Here is an 18,018-nt window from a genome sequence, read left to right as displayed (position 1 = left end):
AAAAAGGACCAAGAGTCCTTAAGTATTTGTATTTCTGAACCCACATATTTTTTAAGAATGCAGTCCACCAATTTTGCAGATGGATACGTTATGGACTGCCTTGCATCTACCAAAGCTCTGAAAGGTGGGTTAAACACACTTTTGTGTAACTTTGGTATGCCAAAAATCTTGGGAATTCTGGGTGCCAACATCGTAATATAAGTGTATTGATTAATATCTATAATTCCATCAGTGTAAAGGTCACTGAGGAACATTTTTATTCTATTGTATGCTTGGTTGAGTTCATTTCTGCTCGTCTCCTCGTAGGTGTCACTTCCCAAAATTGAAAACATAATGTTTGAATAGTCACTGTTGTAAAAAACCGCTATGCCCCCACCTTTGTCAGGTTTCATTAGTCTCAACGGTAGTTGTCTAATTGAGTTCAAAGAACTAGTTTCTTCATCTGATATGTTAACTTTAAGATCAAAACTAGATTCAGCGTTGTACGCTTTTTACTGTTTAGTATTCATTAATACTGTGTTTTGAACTTTATTTATAAAAGAAGTAACTTGATACAGACACATATTGTTTACTATTTAAAACTGGTTTCAGCGTTGTACGCTTTTTACTGTTTAGTATTCAACAACATAGTGTCTTGAATTTTATTTAGAAAAGTAGTAATTTGATATAGATATACACTGTTTAAGTATTGATCATTGTTTAATTTTAACGCAATTAATTAAATACGTTAGATTATTAGTATATAAGCACTGTGATGACAGGAAGTTGTTGTCTGAAGAAGTTCCGGTATTTTCTGGGACGAAAAACACTGGGAGTGTTTAACGCAACTGAGTGGAATAAACGAGTTTGGATTTTTGCCAGTGGTTTACTTGTGGATTTTTTTACCTAACAGCCTGCACTTCATCTACCTTCACTAGCGGTTTGTCAGTCGTGGGTTCCTAGTTTGTTCAAATCCAGTTCCTTGCTGTCGTTTAGATTTGTATATTACACCGAAGCCATCTTCAAAACTAAGGCCAAAATCTAAATCTATGTCTAAAAAACTGATGCCTGGGCCATGTGTGCAGGCCCCTATGCCTAAAAAACAAATTATCAAAATGGCTGAAGATTTAATTAGTCTGATCAGGGATAGCCACCACCCCCCCCCCCCCTTCTAAGAAGCCTAGTCAAGACATTGATTATGAATCTTCTGAACAGGATTCTATTTCTTCTGACTCTTCTAATGAACAGGATTTGTCTATACCTACTTATGAGGACTCAGATGCAGAAGATTCCATTCCTTCTGCTTCTCCCCCTGAGGATTTTTCTTTTGGGGAAACTTTACATACCTTAAGGGAACATTTCCACTGGGAAAGTCAGGATGTCTCTGAATCTAAAAAGAGACTTAGGGATTTTCTTCTTCTTCCTTAGCATAGGCCTTTGGCTATACCTCCTGTTCTAGACATTGTTGATGATGTTTTTTCAGAATCTATGGCTCCTGATTCTCTGCCTCCGGATCCTTGTATGCAGACAGATACTACAGGGTTCCTGACTCCCACAAATTTCTTTTCAAAAATCCTACTGCAGATCCTGAAACTATTTCTCAGGGTCCCAAGGGCATTAAGGCCTCTTCTGCTAAAAATCCTACCCCATTCTGATAGAGATTCCAGGGTGCTGGATAGATGGGGTAAAAAGATTTACACTTCTGCAACCTTGGCAATCAGGGCTTTAAACTGTCAATTTCATATGCTTAAATATCAACAGCATATCATGGGACTGCTTAGACAGAAAATGATGTTAATTTCTGACTGTGTGGAAAATAAAGATTTTCAGGATTTATTGCATTCAGCTGAACAAGTTGGAAAACATACTTTGCAATGTGGTTTTGATTCTTTGGAGGCCTCTTGCAGGGCTGCTGTAACTGGGTCTGTGCTAAGAAGGCATGCATGGCTCAAAGAGCAAACTTTGCCTGATCATGTTAAAGCAAAATTGTTGGATGCTGCTTTACAACAGGACCGTCTCTTTGGTAATAAGGCTGAAGAAGTTTAAAAAAAAATGAAAGATAAAGCTAAATCTATGCAAACTGTGAAAGATTTTTTACAAGTACAACCTCCAAGATTTAGTAGGCACTGGCCTACTAAGAACTGGTCCTTTCCAGATGTTCATCATGTTTCACTGTTGCAGTCATCACTGTAGGGTTCTCCCCTGCCGGCAGGCAGTCCTCGGTCGGCCAGAATCCCAAAGTCTGGGTCCGGCATCGGCTGCTCAGCCATGCTCCCTGACGTCAGTGCGCCAGGAGTACAAAGTTGGCAGCCGACGCCATGTTCTCCAGTCTTTCTTGCTGTGCGGTGAAAGCAGTTCGCAAATGCTGGTCGGCTGACTCCTGACAAATTTTATATGTACTTCAGTCCGAAGACTTACTTCTTCTACTCAAAGCTAAGTACCCCATTGGGGAAACTTTTTTCTTGCTCCAGTCCGATGTCAGAAAAAGTTAATAATTGTATTTCTTGTGGGAAGCAAATACCTCATAAGGATTTCCATTCTTACTGTATTCCTTGCTTAGGCCCTGACCACGACGTAGCTAGTTGTCAGTTTTGTGCTAGATTTAACCAAGTTACGATTAAACGAAGGTACGATTTTGCTTTTCATTATTTCGGTAGACGATTTAATTACAAAATGTCGTCGGACATGCTTCCGACTACCGGAGTTCACAAACAACGCAAGGATAAAGACAGGCCTCTGAGGTCCAACACAGACGATGTTTTACAAGCAGAGCCAGCTTCAGTTTCGGCCGTCGTCAGTGAGGCGCTTTCACAGCCCCTGTCGTTGGCCATTTCGGAACCGATGGCCGAAATGGACTCCCACGAGGAGCCAACTAGGCCTTTGAGTATTTCAGCTGCAGGACCTTCGGACAATGCTCCTTCGGATGGGTCCGGAGCCGCTGTGCAGGTACCGGCTTCCGAAGGGGTTTTCAGGCATACACAGCTTCTGATAAAGGCAAAGACAAAGGCAAAGACTCCTTCCAAATCTAAGACTTCAGCCCAGGCCTCTTCTGATCCGGGACCCAAGTCCCAAAAACAGTTACTTAACATGGCGGAGGACTTACTTACCATGATTAGGGGTTCACATCCCCCACCAGGAGGAGAAGGTTACCACACACACTATAGACCCAGTCTCACATAGTACCATCACAACCTCAAATCATACACATAAACACACAAAGACATACTCGGCGGCTTTGATCAAAAATCTACCAAAACAGCAGAGGCCACCAAAGCAGACACCCAAACAACCACCACCTCAGAACACAACACCTGCAACACATAGACCTCAAAGTCAGAGTGTCAAACAGTCACAGCCCTTAAGGCCAAACACAATGCCAGACACACTAGTCATTGGTGACTCCATAGTCAGACACACTGACGTCCCGCTCACCAGACTGAGTAAGGAGAAGGTCACAGTAAGCTGCCTGTCGGGTGCTAGAATCCGCCACATAACGCAAGCACTCAGGTCTCTCAACAGCAGGTACAAATACGACTCAGTCATTGTCCACGCTGGTGTAAATGACCCGAGACGTACCTCCTTGGACTACATGAAAAGAGACATTGAGGAGCTCTCTGATTATGTAGCCCAGGCAGGTATGACCCTGACCTTGAGCAGTATCCTACCTTCACCAAGAATGATGCCACAATACAGAGATAAGATGATCAGCTTTAACAATTGGCTTAAACTCTGGTGTCATTCAAAGGGGATCCAATGTCTGTCTGCCTGGGATGACATGCTGGACAAGCCATGCTGCCAAGGGACGGCTTGCACCTGTCACCCTGGGATTCCGGATATTGGCAAAGGCTCTTGCCACCCCATAGTGCCTTTTTAGGCAAGGCTCAAATTCTAAACCTACCACCCTAGAACACAAAAAGGAAAAAAACTAAGGGTAATGCTGCTCAATGCCAGAAGTCTAAATCTCAAAATGCACGCACTCGATGCCCTTCTCAGTATGGAGAACATTGATGTCTGTGCAGTGACAGAAACCTGGTTCAAGGCTCCTGAGAGCACCCCAGCACTATCAGGTTTTACCTCTTATCATGCGTTCCGGCCCCAAAATCCGGACAATACCAAGAAAGGAGGGGGGTATCCATATTCATCAAAGACACCCACACCTCAAGACTGGTGGCAGCGCACGATGCATCGGAGACCATCCAGGTGCAATTAACCATAGGCAAGACTGCTCTGCAAATTGTAGCATGTTACAGGCCACCCTCACAAACTCAGGAACCTCACATGGCCTTCCTGAAAACACTAGAGGGGATAAATGTATCACCAAACACCATCATACTAGGTGACTTCAATTACCCTAATATAGACTGGGAACACTACTCAAGCCCAAACACCCTAGCCCAAAAGTTCCTGGAATTCATAAACTCAAATGCCATGGAACAACTAGTCACCATCCACACAAGAGGAGAAAACATACTTGATCTCATCATCACGAACATGGGAGCACAATGTTCAACACCGGAAGTATACCCCTCACTGGTGAGATCAGATCACAAACTAATCTCGCTGGAGGTCCTCATCCCACCCCCACCTGAAATAAAAAAGACCACAGTAAAGAACTTCTCGAAAGCCGACTTCACACTTCTAAAGACTAGTGTGGTCTCCTTTAAGGCCCCCGTGCCGCGGAAAACAGTACTCAAGCCGCTGAATCACTTACAAATGCCTTCTACCAGCACCTGCAGGACTGCATGGATAAGGCAATCCCAAGCAAAACAAAGACTCTTTGTACCAAAGGCAAGCGTCCAGTCTGGTGGACCCCAGCCATAAACAAACTCTACAACAAAAGGAGGAAGCTACTACAAGATAGAGCAAAATCCTTAAAAGGTAAGACACCCTTGATCACTATAAGTAAAAAACTAAGAGCTCTCATAAAATCAACCAAAGCAAATTTTGAGAGAAAAATAGCTAAAGACTCAAAAGACAATCATAAGGCCTTCTTTAGCTATGTTAGAAACCTGGGAGGAAACTCCCAGATATGCTCAGAACTAGTTCAAAATGATGTGAAGATTACTGATCCTACAGACATTGCCAACATACTGGCTGACAGGTTCAGTGCAAACTTCTCTCCTCCCCAAAGGAGAGATATCTATACCAAGCGATTGCAGCCCCCAAACATCTCCAACGCCCAAGTGAGAACTGCTCTCTCCAAAGCAAAAACACAGCATCCATGGGACCTGATGGTGTCCCCGGCTGTGTGCTCCACGAACTCAACGAGGAATTAAACCCACAGCTAGGACAGCTGTTTAATCATAGTCTTACCTCTGGATACGTACCCAGGAGTGGCGCACTGCAACTGTGGTCCCACTTCACAAAGGCGGTGCCTCCACCGACCCTGGAAATTACCGCCTATTAGCTTGACAAGCCTTATCTGCAAAGCCATGGAGAGGATCATAATGGACCTCATAAATAAAGACATAGGGAATTTGCAGACTTTGGATCCATCCCAGTTTGGCTTTGTCAAAGGCAGATCATGCCTTCTAAACTTGGTTGACTTTTTCAAACAGTCACCAAAGTCATTGATGAGGAAAGGCAGTCCATACAGCCTACCTCGATCTGGCGAAGGCCTTGATACAATACCCCACTCGGGTATCATTGAAAAACTCATCAGCTTAAATGTTAACCCATACATCACAAGATGGGTTGCAAACTGGCTGAGTGACAGAACCCACAGGGTCAGAGTTGCTGGCGCCATGTCAGACTCAAAGCCTGTCACAAGTGGTGTACCACAGGGCTCAGTCCTGGGCCCACTCTTGTTTGGCATCTACTTTTCCAGTACAAGCAAACACAGGAGGGCTATGGCTGACAAAGTTTGCAGATGACTGCAAACTGGCCATAGTAGAAAACACATCTGACACAGATATCCTTCAGAAGGGTCTCACAGAAACGGATAACTGGTGCCAGAGCCATGGCCTAAAGTTAAATGCCAACAAAATGCATAGTCATACCCTTTGGGAAAAACAAGGTTACCCCTAGCTACCAAATAGGTGGCAATCCACTGAGCACAGAAGAAGTTATCAGGGACCTGGGGACCCAGGTTGATAGTAGTCTGTCATTCGACACCCATGTAGCTAAAGTAGTTAGGAAGACCTTTTACATTGCCCACCTTATCATGAAGGGATTCTCATCTAGATCAAGGGAGGTCATAGTCTCCCTATACTCATCACTCATCAGACCAATGATTGAGTACAATGCCCCATTCGGAATGTATCTGACCCGACACTTGCAGCAGCTGGAGAGGCCACAAAAGTTCCTCACCAAAAGGATAAAGTGTCTCAAACATCTGTCCTATGCTGCCCGACTGAAAGAACTCTAGCTCTATTCAGTCGCTTACCGCTTGCTCAGAGGTGACCTTTGCCTAACATACAAGGCCATGTCAAACCCAGATTTGATGAATATGCTTCACCTCAAAAAATCTAGATCCGTCAGAGCCACAAGGGCGGGAGACTTAAACCTCGACATGGCTATTAATAGGACGTGCTGGAGGGATAGATTCATCACCCAAAGACTCCCTATGCTGTGGAATAAAATCCCGGTATATGTGAGGCAGAGTACCTCGCTGGCCTTGTTCAAGAGAAATCTTGACCAATGGATGGGAGTTCGCAGATATACCCCAGGGATTACCTCAGTGTCACTGCTCAACAGAGGCACAGCAAAATAATGGGTATAGTTCCCCATACTAAAGGGGTGGCGTAAGCCACAAAACTATGGGCTAGGCTTGTAAATGCCCTCGGGCAGATAGCCTAGTATGAACCTATGAACCAGATAAAAGGCCAAGGCAGGGATTCACTGTGAACATAAAAAAGTCAAATTTGACACTCTCACAACAGATAATTTTTCTGGGTGCTCTTCTAAACACAACAACCCAGATGGCATTTCTGACATCCGAAAAACAATTACAGCTGGCTTCAACTTTCAAGACCTTGGCGTCACTGACTCAGCTATCTGCAAGGAAATTCCTGCAGGCTTTGGGTTACATGGCCTCCTGCATTCTTCTCGTACCATATGCAAGACTACATATGAGAAAAATACAGTGGCACCTAAAAAGTGTATGGTCCCAGCATTGCCACAGTCTAGACACACAGATCACCATCCTGCCTTGTCTACAAAGGGAATTCCTTTGGTGGACCAAGGCATGTATTCAAAACAAAGGGAAAGCCTTCAGTCTGCCTCCAGCCAGCCAGATACTAACCACGGACGCCTCAGATTACGCATGGGGAGCCCATTTGCAGGGAAAATGTCTGCAGGGCCTTTGGACAAAGGATCAGGAGCACCTGCATATCAGTTTAAAGGAAATGTTAGCTGTTCAGAACACTCTATTGGCCTTCAGGAATCTTCTACAACCAGGACAACTAGTGATACGGACAGACAACACTACAGTTATGTGGTACATAAACAAGCAAGGGGGTTCACACTCCTACCCCCTTTGCAGACTAGCCATGAATCTATGGAACACCGCTCAAGCTTGCAAAGTGGATTTACAAGCTCAGTATCTACCAGGGAAACAAAACATCCTGGCAGACAGTCTGAGCAGGAACCTGTCAGACCCACACGAATGGATTCTGGACACCGAAATATTCAAGATGATTACAACAGTCTGGGGATGCCTGCACATCTTTTTGCATCCTCCCTCAATCATCAACTACAGATTTTTTGCACAAGGACATTCCACGAGCTAGCATGGAAAGTGAATGTACTATCATTCAGTTAGAGAAGCCTCTCGGGGTATGCCTTCCCGCCTCTACCTCTTCTTCCACGGGTGTTATTAAAGATCAAGCAGGACAAGCCCAAGATGATAATTTTACTGGCCCCAAATTGGCCTCGACAGTTTTGGTACCCAACACTGAAAAACCTCTCTCAGGAGCCCCCTTGGGTTTTACCTCAGACTCCAAACCTTTTGTCCCAACACCAGGGTCAGGTTCTACACTCTCATGTCAAAACTCTCAGCCTGGCTGCCTGGCTAATCCAGGGTCTATGATTGATTCTCTCCTACCCGAGCAGGTTATGGATGTCATTTTAGAGGCCAGACACCCTAGCACTATTAAATCTTATGCAGGAAAATGGAAAAGATTTTGCACCTGGGTGCATGCTCAGGATTCAGATCCTCTTTCTCCTAATATCCCTCTGATTTTACTATACCTGACAGACCTATTACATAAGGGTCTTTCCTCTCTTCCATTAAGATACATGCCTCTGCTATCTCTGCTCATTACAATACAGACCCTCCAATCTTTTCCCACCAGCTCATGAGACAGTTTCTCAGAGGAGCTAAGAATTTAAGGCCCCCTAGATCTCCACCCATTCCTGCCTGGGATCTCAACTATGTTTTGGAAAAACTCACTTTATCTCCTTTTGAGCCTGCTGCCACATATGCCATCAAGTTTTTATCATGGAAGACAGCCATCCTGTTGGCTCTGACCTCTGCCAGGAGAGTTTCAGAGTTGCAAGCTCTCATGGCTGTGGAACCTTATATTATTTTTCACCAAGACAGGGTGTCTTTAAGGACTAATCCTACTTTCATGCCTAAGGTGGTTTCCAAAGTGGCTTTAAATCAAACTATACACCAGTCAACTTTTTTCCCCAATACTCAAAATAGAGGGGAAAGGATCTTACATTCCTTGGATGTACACAGATAACTACGTTTTTACCTGGATAGAACTAAGAATATCAGGAAAACAGAGCAGTTGTTTGTTTCTTATGCTTCAAGTTCCCAAGGCAAAGCCATTTCAAAACAGACCATTTCTAAATGGATCGCTCATGGAATCAGATTTTGTTACTCTCACCATGGAAAACAAATCCCAGGAAGTATTAGGACTCACTCTATCAGGGCTGCTGCTACTTCAGCTGCCTTCCTCAGGGGAGTACCTATCAAAGACATTTTGGAAGCTGCAACTTGGAGTTCGGTGCATACTTTTTCTAAGCACTACAATCTACTTCTCTACTCTAAGTCTAGGGCAGGCTTTGCTTCTGCAATCTTGCAGGGCCTTTTAGCCGCCCCCTCTAATTTATGACCACCTCCCTTTTCTTCTGCTTTGGGATTCAGCCCTACAGTGATGACTGCAACAGTGAAACACGATGAACATAGTACAGTTGTGTACACTTACCATAAATGTAGATGTTCGAGTGTCTTCACTGTTGCAGTCTGGGTTACCCTCCCTCCTGCCCCCTCTTATTTTTTCTTTTGTGTGGTTCCCTTCTTCACCCTTCTTCTGAGGTGTATTTGCAAAGGGTATGGGGTCATACTCATTTTGGAACTCCTGACATCTGGGGCAAGAAAAACTGGAGAACATGGCATCAGCTGCCAGCTTTGTACTCCTGGCACACTGACGTCAGGGAGCATGGCTGAGCAGCCGATGCCGGACCCAGACTTTGGGATTCTGGCCAACCGAGGACTGCCTGCCGGCATGGGAGAACCCTACAGTGATGACTGCTACAGTGAAGACACTCGAAATCTACATTTATGGTAAGTGTATACAACTGTACTTTCCTTCGAGAGCCACTCAAGTCAAACCCAGACATTCCAAAGGCTCCAGATTTCAGTCACAAGGGACTTTTAGAACAAAACAATGGGGTGCCTCCTCCTCCAAATCTGGAAACAACAAGGCATCTCCCTATGGTAAGCAGTCTCAATGACTTCCCTTTACACTTACCAAGCACTTACCTTTCAGCTGCCCCTTTGAGGGGAAAACTGGCACTTCATGCATAAAACTGGCAACTTATAACCCAGGACAAATGGGTTTTAAATATAGTATCCCAGAGATGCAGATTTCATTTCCACACGTTGCCAATCCCAAACGGATGGCAGACCTGCCCCCAAATTAGTGGGCAGAGGCCCAGAAACAAGTACTGTCCCTCATGAAAATGGGGGCTATGCAACTAGTACCAGAAGAGGAAAAGGGACAAGGTTTCTATTCAAGACTTTTCCTGGTACCCAGAAAAGACAAATCATGGCGTCCCGTTCTGGACTTATCTACTATAAACACATTTCTGGACATTCCAAAATTCAAGATGCTGACTCTTCAACAGTTATTTCCTATGCTAGGCAAAGATGCCTGGTTGGTAACTCTAGACTTAAAAGAGGCTTACCTGCATATCCCAATCAGGGAATCTTGCAGAAGATACCTCTGCTTCAAAGCAGGCTACTTGCATTACCAGTTCTCTGCACTGCCCTTTGGCTTATCTACTGCGCCCAGGGTCTTCACAAAGTCCCTGGCTCCAGTAATTGCATTTTGCAGGCAAAGAAATATTCAAATATATCCATACCTGGACAATTGTCTAATTCAGGCAGAAAACAAGGACATTCTTCTAAAACATCTGGCGTTTGTAAAAAGGGTTCTAACTTGTCTAGGGTACACCATACACGAAAAGAAATCACAACTGGTACCCTCTCAAAAAATTACATTCCTGGGTGCAAGCTTGAATACAACTGCCCAGATGGCTTACCTTACGCCAGAAAAGCAAATTCATTTGGTAACTTAATTCAAACAGGTGGCCACAAAAACTCTGCTATGTGCAAGACAAATTCTGCAAGCCTTGGGGTTCATGGCCTCCTGCATTCTTCTAATTCCATATGCAAAACTGCATATGAGGAAACTTCAGTGGTACTTAAAAAGTTTATGGAGTCAACATTGTCACAGCCTGGAAACAATGATTCCTATCATACCTTGCCTGCAACTAGAGTTCCCATGGTGGGCAGAGGCCTGCCACCAAAACAAGGGACTGCCATTCACTCCACCCCCTGCCACCTAAACCCTAACTACAGATGCATCAGACTATGCTTGGGGGGCTCATCTGGCAAGGAAGTGCATTCAGGGCAAATGGAGCCCAAATCAAATTCACCTTCATATCAATCAAAAAGAGATGCTAGCTGTACAGAATGCACTGACAGCCTTCAAGGACTACTTTCATCCAGGACAATTAATGATAAAGACAGACAACACCACAGTTATGTGGTACATAAATAAGCAGGGGGGTACACACTCCTACCCCCCTCTGCAGACTAGCCATGGCATTGTGGAACACTGCCTTGACCTATCAAATTCAACTACAAGCTCAATTCCTGCCAGGAAAGCTGAATACTCTGGCAGACGAACTAAGCAGAAATGTTATGGACCCACACAAATGGAAACTGGAACCACGGATTTTCAACATGTTGACACACAAGTGGGGGAGTCCAGACATGGATCTTTTTGCCTCACCCCGGAACTATCAGTTGGACAAATTTTGCTCAAGAACACATCACAAAAAAAGCCTGGAAAGTGAATGCTCTATCATTCAGCTGGAAAAACCTATCAGTCCATGCTTTGCCTCTCTGCCGCTGCTCTCCAAAGTTCTACTAAAAGTCAAACAGGACAAACCAAAAATGATTTTGATTGCTCCAGACTGGCCTCGCCAACACTGGTACTCCACTCCTGCACATTGTCACACCTTCCACAGTGGCACCTGCCTCAGACACCTTACTTACTGTCTCAGCAGAACAACCAAATTCTGCACACTCAGCTCCAAACTTTGAATCTCGCAGCGTGGTTAATCACCTAAATTCACCCTTAGCATCCCTCAGGAAACCTGTGATGGATGTCATTTTGGAGGCAAGAAGGCCTAGTACTAGAAAATCGTATGCTGACAAATGGAAAAGATTCTGTGCCTGGAATCAGTCACAAGGGACAAGCACAGCAGTGCCCAATATTTCTCAGATTTTACAATACTTAACTGAGATGCTTCACAAAGGCCTGTCCTTTTCTTCCATAAAAATCCATGCCTCAGCCATTTCAGCTCATTACAACATTGAACCTCCCCTCTTCTCTCATCCTCTGCTAAAGCAGTATCTCAGAGGGACCAAAAACTTAAGACCACCCAGGAGAGCTCCAACCCCTGCCTGGGACCTCAGTTTTGTATTGGAAAAACTCACTCTCCCTCCTTTCGAGCCAGCTACTACTGCAGACTTAAAATGTCTCTCCTGGAAAACAGCTTTCCTTTTAGCATTCACTTCAGCTAGAAGGATTTCCGAATTGCAGGCTTTTATGGCAGTGAAGCCTTTCATTATTTTTCATGTGGACAGGGTGTCTCTCAGGACCAATCCATCCTTCATGCCTAAGGTGGTATCCAGTGTGGCTCTTAATCAGACCATTCATATGCCAACTTTCTTTCCCAATCCACAGAACAAGGGGGAGCAGATTCTGCATTCATTGGATGTACACAGACAACTTAGATTTTACTTAAACAGGACAAAATATCTAAGAAAATCTGAACTACTGGTGGCATTTGCTGCAGGGGCAGAGGGGAAAGGCTATTTCAAAGCAGACTATTTCCAAATGGATAAGCCATTGTATTTGTTTCTGCTATATGCACCATGGTAAAACTATCCCCCAGGGGATCAGATCTCATTCCACCAGGGCTGCATCTACTTCTACAGCCTTTCTCAGAGGTGTTTCTACCAGAGACATTCTAGAAGCTGCTACTTGGAGCTCATTTCATACGTTCACCAAACATTACCATTTACCTTTCTTCTCTAAATCCAGAGCTGGCTTTGTCACTGCAGTCCTGCAGGGCCTTATAGCTGGTCCTAATGCTGTATAAATCCATCCTCCCTACCATAGCTTTGGGAATCTTCCCAAATGTAATGACTGCAACAGTGAAACACAAATAACATAAATGTAGATGTTCAAGTGTATTCACTGTTGCAGTCCTGGTTACCCTCCCTCCAACCCCCTGTTTTCCTCTTACTATACCTGTACTTTCCTTTACTATGCTTAAAAGCCTTTTTGGTGTATTTGCTTTTGTTTGGAGGTATATATTTTTGTGTTTTTAAATTACTTAAATATTTGGCTCCCCATTTGGGGGGCACCTGACATCTGGGGCAAGAAAAACTGATGTAATGGTGTCGGCTGCGTGTTTTATACCCCTGATGACCTGACGTCATAGAAGAAGGGACAGCAACCAACTCAGGACCCAAGACTGTTAATCAGGCCGACTGAGGGCAACCTGCCAGCAGATTATCCCCAAATGTAATGACTGCAACAGTGAATACACCCGAACATCTACATTTATGGTAAGTGTACACAGCTGTACTTTTTTCTCCTTCAGAAATAGACAAAGTCAATTTCCTTCAGTCAGCCAGCAAAACCACATCCTCCATTAAATGGAGAATCTTCACATGGATATTTTTACATAAATCTTTCATCACACCTCAGAAAATGAGTATTACCTAAACAAGATATTGTTTGCTGGAGATGTAACTCAGTAACAAACGCTGATTGGAACCATATATTTTATGAATATGTACTATTAAAGAAATTTTGGGAAGAAGGTATCACTTTTTTACAGGCGACTTTATGGTTACAAAATCACTTGTATTATTCAATATGACTGTTCCAGACTGTATAAATAAATACAAATATTCTTTGCTGTGGTCTGTACTGTCCATTGCCAGGAAAACAGTTACAAGAAACTGGAATTTTTCATCAGTTCCCTCATTTAAAGAGTTTAAAGGTCTTCTCTTGGAAATGTCTAAGTTAGAAATGTTAACTTTCAAATCTAAATCTACAAGGAATACAAAATTATATTACAAATGGGAAAATATACATGAATTATTACTTAAAGAAATGGATAAATGATTAATGCAGTAACCTTTCTTTTTTATCTTTTATTCTTTATTTCTATTTTTTCTGCCAAAATTAACTTAATTGAACTTCTTGTTTGATATATAGTGAACATTATTGTATATAGTTTTTTGTGCTAGTATAGTTATTGTATTAATATTTTCTTTTTTAAATATTGTACTTTAAAAATTCAACTTATTCAGTTTTTTTTCAAAATATCTGTTCATTATATTAATGTTTTCAGTAAAGCTGTTTAAAAAAAACTTCCTGTTATATTAAGTTCATAATTCCTTGGTATCATTTTAAAACCTTCTAAAACATATGGTCAGTAATTACCAGTTACCACGTCTAAACATCTGTTAAAACACACACATCTCAAATGCCTGTTTTTTATGTAAAAAAGCTCCTTAAGATTTTTACCTCTTTGGTAACAAAAACAGGTGCCTCTCCTATAACTCTATGAATATCCTGAAAATTAGACAAAAAACTTCCAATTATTAATAATTACCTTTTTGATACTATACTCATCCTTGGAATTATTTAACATGCAAGCCCATGATTAATCCTTATTATCCGCTCTAACATTCACACCTTTATTAACCAGCTCAACTCTTTCATGCTGTCCACTCTGCCTTTGTAACAACACTCTATTGAATACCCTTTCTAACATATCAACAGGGTACCTTCTTTTCACTAAACCTATTTTTAAGCACTTCACATTCTACCTTAAATAATTAACTTCCTCGGTTAACCTACTAATTTGATCAAACTGGCTATTAATATTATTATTAAGCTTAGCACTGTGCATACTACTATAATGTAAAAAACTATTAGCCTGTATAGGCTTCTTATATATTTTGGTGCTCAACTTATCTTTTTTATACACACTCAAATCCAGGTAATTAATAGACTCTTTGTTCAAATTAAATGTGAACTTCAAAAATTCAGACAATGAATTCAAATACTGTATAAACAAATGAAGGGTCGCTTCTGTTCCCTTCCAAAAAAAAAAAAAAAAAAATTCTCAATAAATCGTTTGTAAACCAGAACATTATTGAAAAGTTCAGATTCATAAATTCTATCTCCTAACCCATCATAAAAACATTGGCATAACTGGGGGCCATCACTGCCCCCATTGCCACTCCATTAATCTGCGTATATACCACATTATCAAACTCAAAAAATTATAAGATAAGATGGCATCCAAAATACTATCAAATTAACTTCAGACACAAAACACTCAGACATATGAAGCACTCTTTCAACTGTTTCTAAACCCACATCATTGGGAATCACTGTGTATAAAGAAACAACATCAGCCTTAACCAACCATACATCTTCTTCAATGTTAATGCCCTTATTAAACCTACCGGAATCAAAGGAATCTTTTACATAAGAATCGCCTCTCACAATTAACTTTTGCAAACATTTTTCTACATAGATGGCCATGGATTCATTTTTATTGCCACTACTAGCCACATTGGGCCTAAAACTAGGCATATCCAAATTCTTATGAATCGTAGGCAGACCAAATGCCTAATTTGGGATTCCAACTATGAAAAAAGTCTGCCAAATCTTTGTCTATCCATCCTTCCATAAACCACATTTCAGTTAAAGAATCTATTAATTTATAAGCTCTAATACTATCAGTCAGATCTACTATAATATAAAACCTATTATCCCACAACATATCAGCCAAGCTCTGACAATAAAAACTGTAATCCATGACCACCACTGCATTTCCTTTGTCTGCCTTGGTAACATTAATATCTTTACTGCATTTCAAATCATACAAGGATTTCCTTTTACCTTCTTTTGTATTGTAAAAAGCATTAGCACTTTTCTTACCAAGTAAATCCCGCACTTCTTTTTCTCAAGTGACCAAAAAGGCCTGCAACTCCAGCCTTAAAGGTGGATTGAAAGTGCTGCATTAAACAAAAACAGATTATTTTTGCTTTACTGGAACATCATTAAAAAAAAAAAACACTTTAAATTAAGCTTTCTAACATAGTCCCTTAAATAATTTATTTTTAATATTAAATCCGCCCTAGCAGAGGGCACAAAAGTCAGGCCCCTGCTCAAAACCTTAATTTGGTCAAAAGTCAACTTTGCTTGGGACAAATTCACTATTTTAAAACAACTAGTTACAGTACCTTTTGTAGAAATCACCTCCTCAAATCTGTCTTGTTCACATAATGACTGTTCCATCTTTCATTGTTTGTGCGGTAACGGCCTCTGTTGGCCCTTCCATTGTAACGATTGTTGCCTCTTCCCCAACTATTCCCTTCTACCTGTTTCGGCACCTGCATAACTATTTGTAACCAAGTCCTCTTTTCAGTGCCCCTGTCCTGATAAACTTTGACACGTTGAAAATCCTTACAGGCTACCTGGGAAACCTCCTTTGGCAACTGCTGTTTATCATTACTTTGATTTTGAACTTCTGGCCCTGATGGTTTCAAAGCCATTTCCCTTGGAGCTTATAATTCCTTTCTGATTCTCTTTGGAGCCCTTTCATTGGCTGCTTGCCCATCAGAAACATCTTGCTGGACACGCTCCTCACCCGCTAACGCTGACCTGACAAAACAAAATTACTACCATCTTCGTAGCCCTTCTTGTCCCTCTGAAAGTTTTTATGTTTCTTTCTGGTCTGATATTCATCCTCTCGTGCTACTTTTTTGACCATTCGGTCCATTCTAACTTCAGAATTCTCTCTGGAAGCTGATTCTTTCAGTGTGTTGTAAGCCAAAATCACTGAATCATTCAGTGACTTCAGCTTCTGGTTGGTTTCCTCCAACAACTGCACATACCAAAGACTGGTAGCTTCATTTCCACGCAGACAAAAGCTCATTAGAAAACTCATCTCCCAAAGGCATTCTGATGTCCCTCAGACCCCTTGGAACTCGTTTTAACAGTCAAGCACACCTCAAAAAACAGAATATCCCACTGTAACTTTTTAATATTTGCCATTTCCTGCTACAACACATTAAACTCTACATTCAAATCAACCTCAGGGGCCGATTGATTAATGGAAGAGGCTTGGCCATTAGAAAGAAAAGGATTGGTCGGACACTTCAGAACTCCTTCAAGGAAACTGTCCAGTGCTCTGTAATTACTCTGAGCACTGTTAGGTACATTCATATCAACATTCCTTTTAGGAATAGCTCCAAGCTGGACTCCATTAGCAGAAAAACCTCTGGAGGCAAATCCATTATCTGCACTCACACTTTCTGACACCCTTTCAACTCAACCATTACCATTGTCTAACAACGAATCATTTGGGGTATCATGTAAAATAAAACCTGGCGGGATTACCAAAAAAAACTAGAATTGGGCTGGGAAAAGGAATCCGGTGCTGAAAAAGCCATAAAAGGAATAAAAAAAAAAATATATATATATATATATATATATATATATATATATATATATATATATATATCCAAAAGAACTCTTAAAATAACCGTATAAAAAACACCAAACTAACACATGTTATGTTGTCCTATCTCATCTTCATTCTTACTGGTTGGGTTCGGAACTGATCCTCTGTTCTGACTCTGCCACATATTAAAGCTCGAAGTCTTCCACTGGCTCGTGGCTGCATCCCTATCCCCTCCTGCTGTAGTGAAGCTCTCCAGATCTCATTTGCCGCTAAACAGATCAGAGGTTTCCGTTTTGGCTTTGGCTAAGTGTTCTATATTTTATTACTTTATTTTTAAGAAATACTTCTGTTTTTACTTATATTTAGTTAGTTTTAGCTTTCTTCTAGTTATTAGCTAGTCTGTTGCTGTTCATTGCTTAAGGCCGTCATTTTTTTCATTTGGCCTTGTTTTTTCCCTATCTCATTTAATTTCTGTATCAGTTATAACAAAAAAAAAAACTAAGTTTGAAAGGCGTCAGCCTGTTTAAGTTAGAGGGCTGCAGTGGCCCCTTTTTAGTTAAAGGCATCTTGTTGTTGTTGTGAATTGTTTTAGTTTTTCTCTTTTACTAGATTTCTATTTTAAAAAAGGGGGGTTCTGTAGTTATAGTGTGTGTGTGCTCTTACTTTTAAGCATGTCTAAGGAGCATAAAGAAACCAGACCTTCAGATTTAAAAAAAATGTACTAGATGCAACCAGAAGATGTCTATTTCTGACTCTCATACCATTTGTATTTACTGCTTGGGAGCAGTACATCTTCAAGAGTCTTGCTCAATCTGTCACTCTTTTAGCTCTAGAATGCTGTTAGAGCATAAAAATTGATTGTGAGAGGTCTGTTGAAGTCCCCCTTCGAAGAAGCTCTAGAAGAAGGTCAGAGTACTTCAGGATCAGTGAAATCTCCTTCATCCGAATTGGACAAGTCCACAAAAACATCTTCTCCCTCTTCAGGACAATCGGAGCCGGCAAAGTTGAGTAAAA

At 41.7% G+C, this 18,018-nt stretch overlaps 1 protein-coding gene across 1 annotated transcript in view; it reads left to right on the top strand.

The window, feature by feature from the left end:
• POC1A (POC1 centriolar protein A) overlaps positions 1 to 18,018 on the top strand; it is a 1,972,436-nt gene that overhangs the window by 1,074,010 nt on the left and 880,408 nt on the right. The gene's annotated exons all lie outside the window — the stretch shown is intronic.

The sequence above is a fragment of the Protopterus annectens genome, chromosome 7.part1, assembly GCF_019279795.1.
Source record: "Protopterus annectens isolate FY-2018-M chromosome 7.part1, PAN1.0, whole genome shotgun sequence".
Classification (NCBI taxonomy): domain Eukaryota; kingdom Metazoa; phylum Chordata; order Ceratodontiformes; family Protopteridae; genus Protopterus; species Protopterus annectens.
This window is presented reverse-complemented; position numbering and strand designations above follow the sequence as displayed.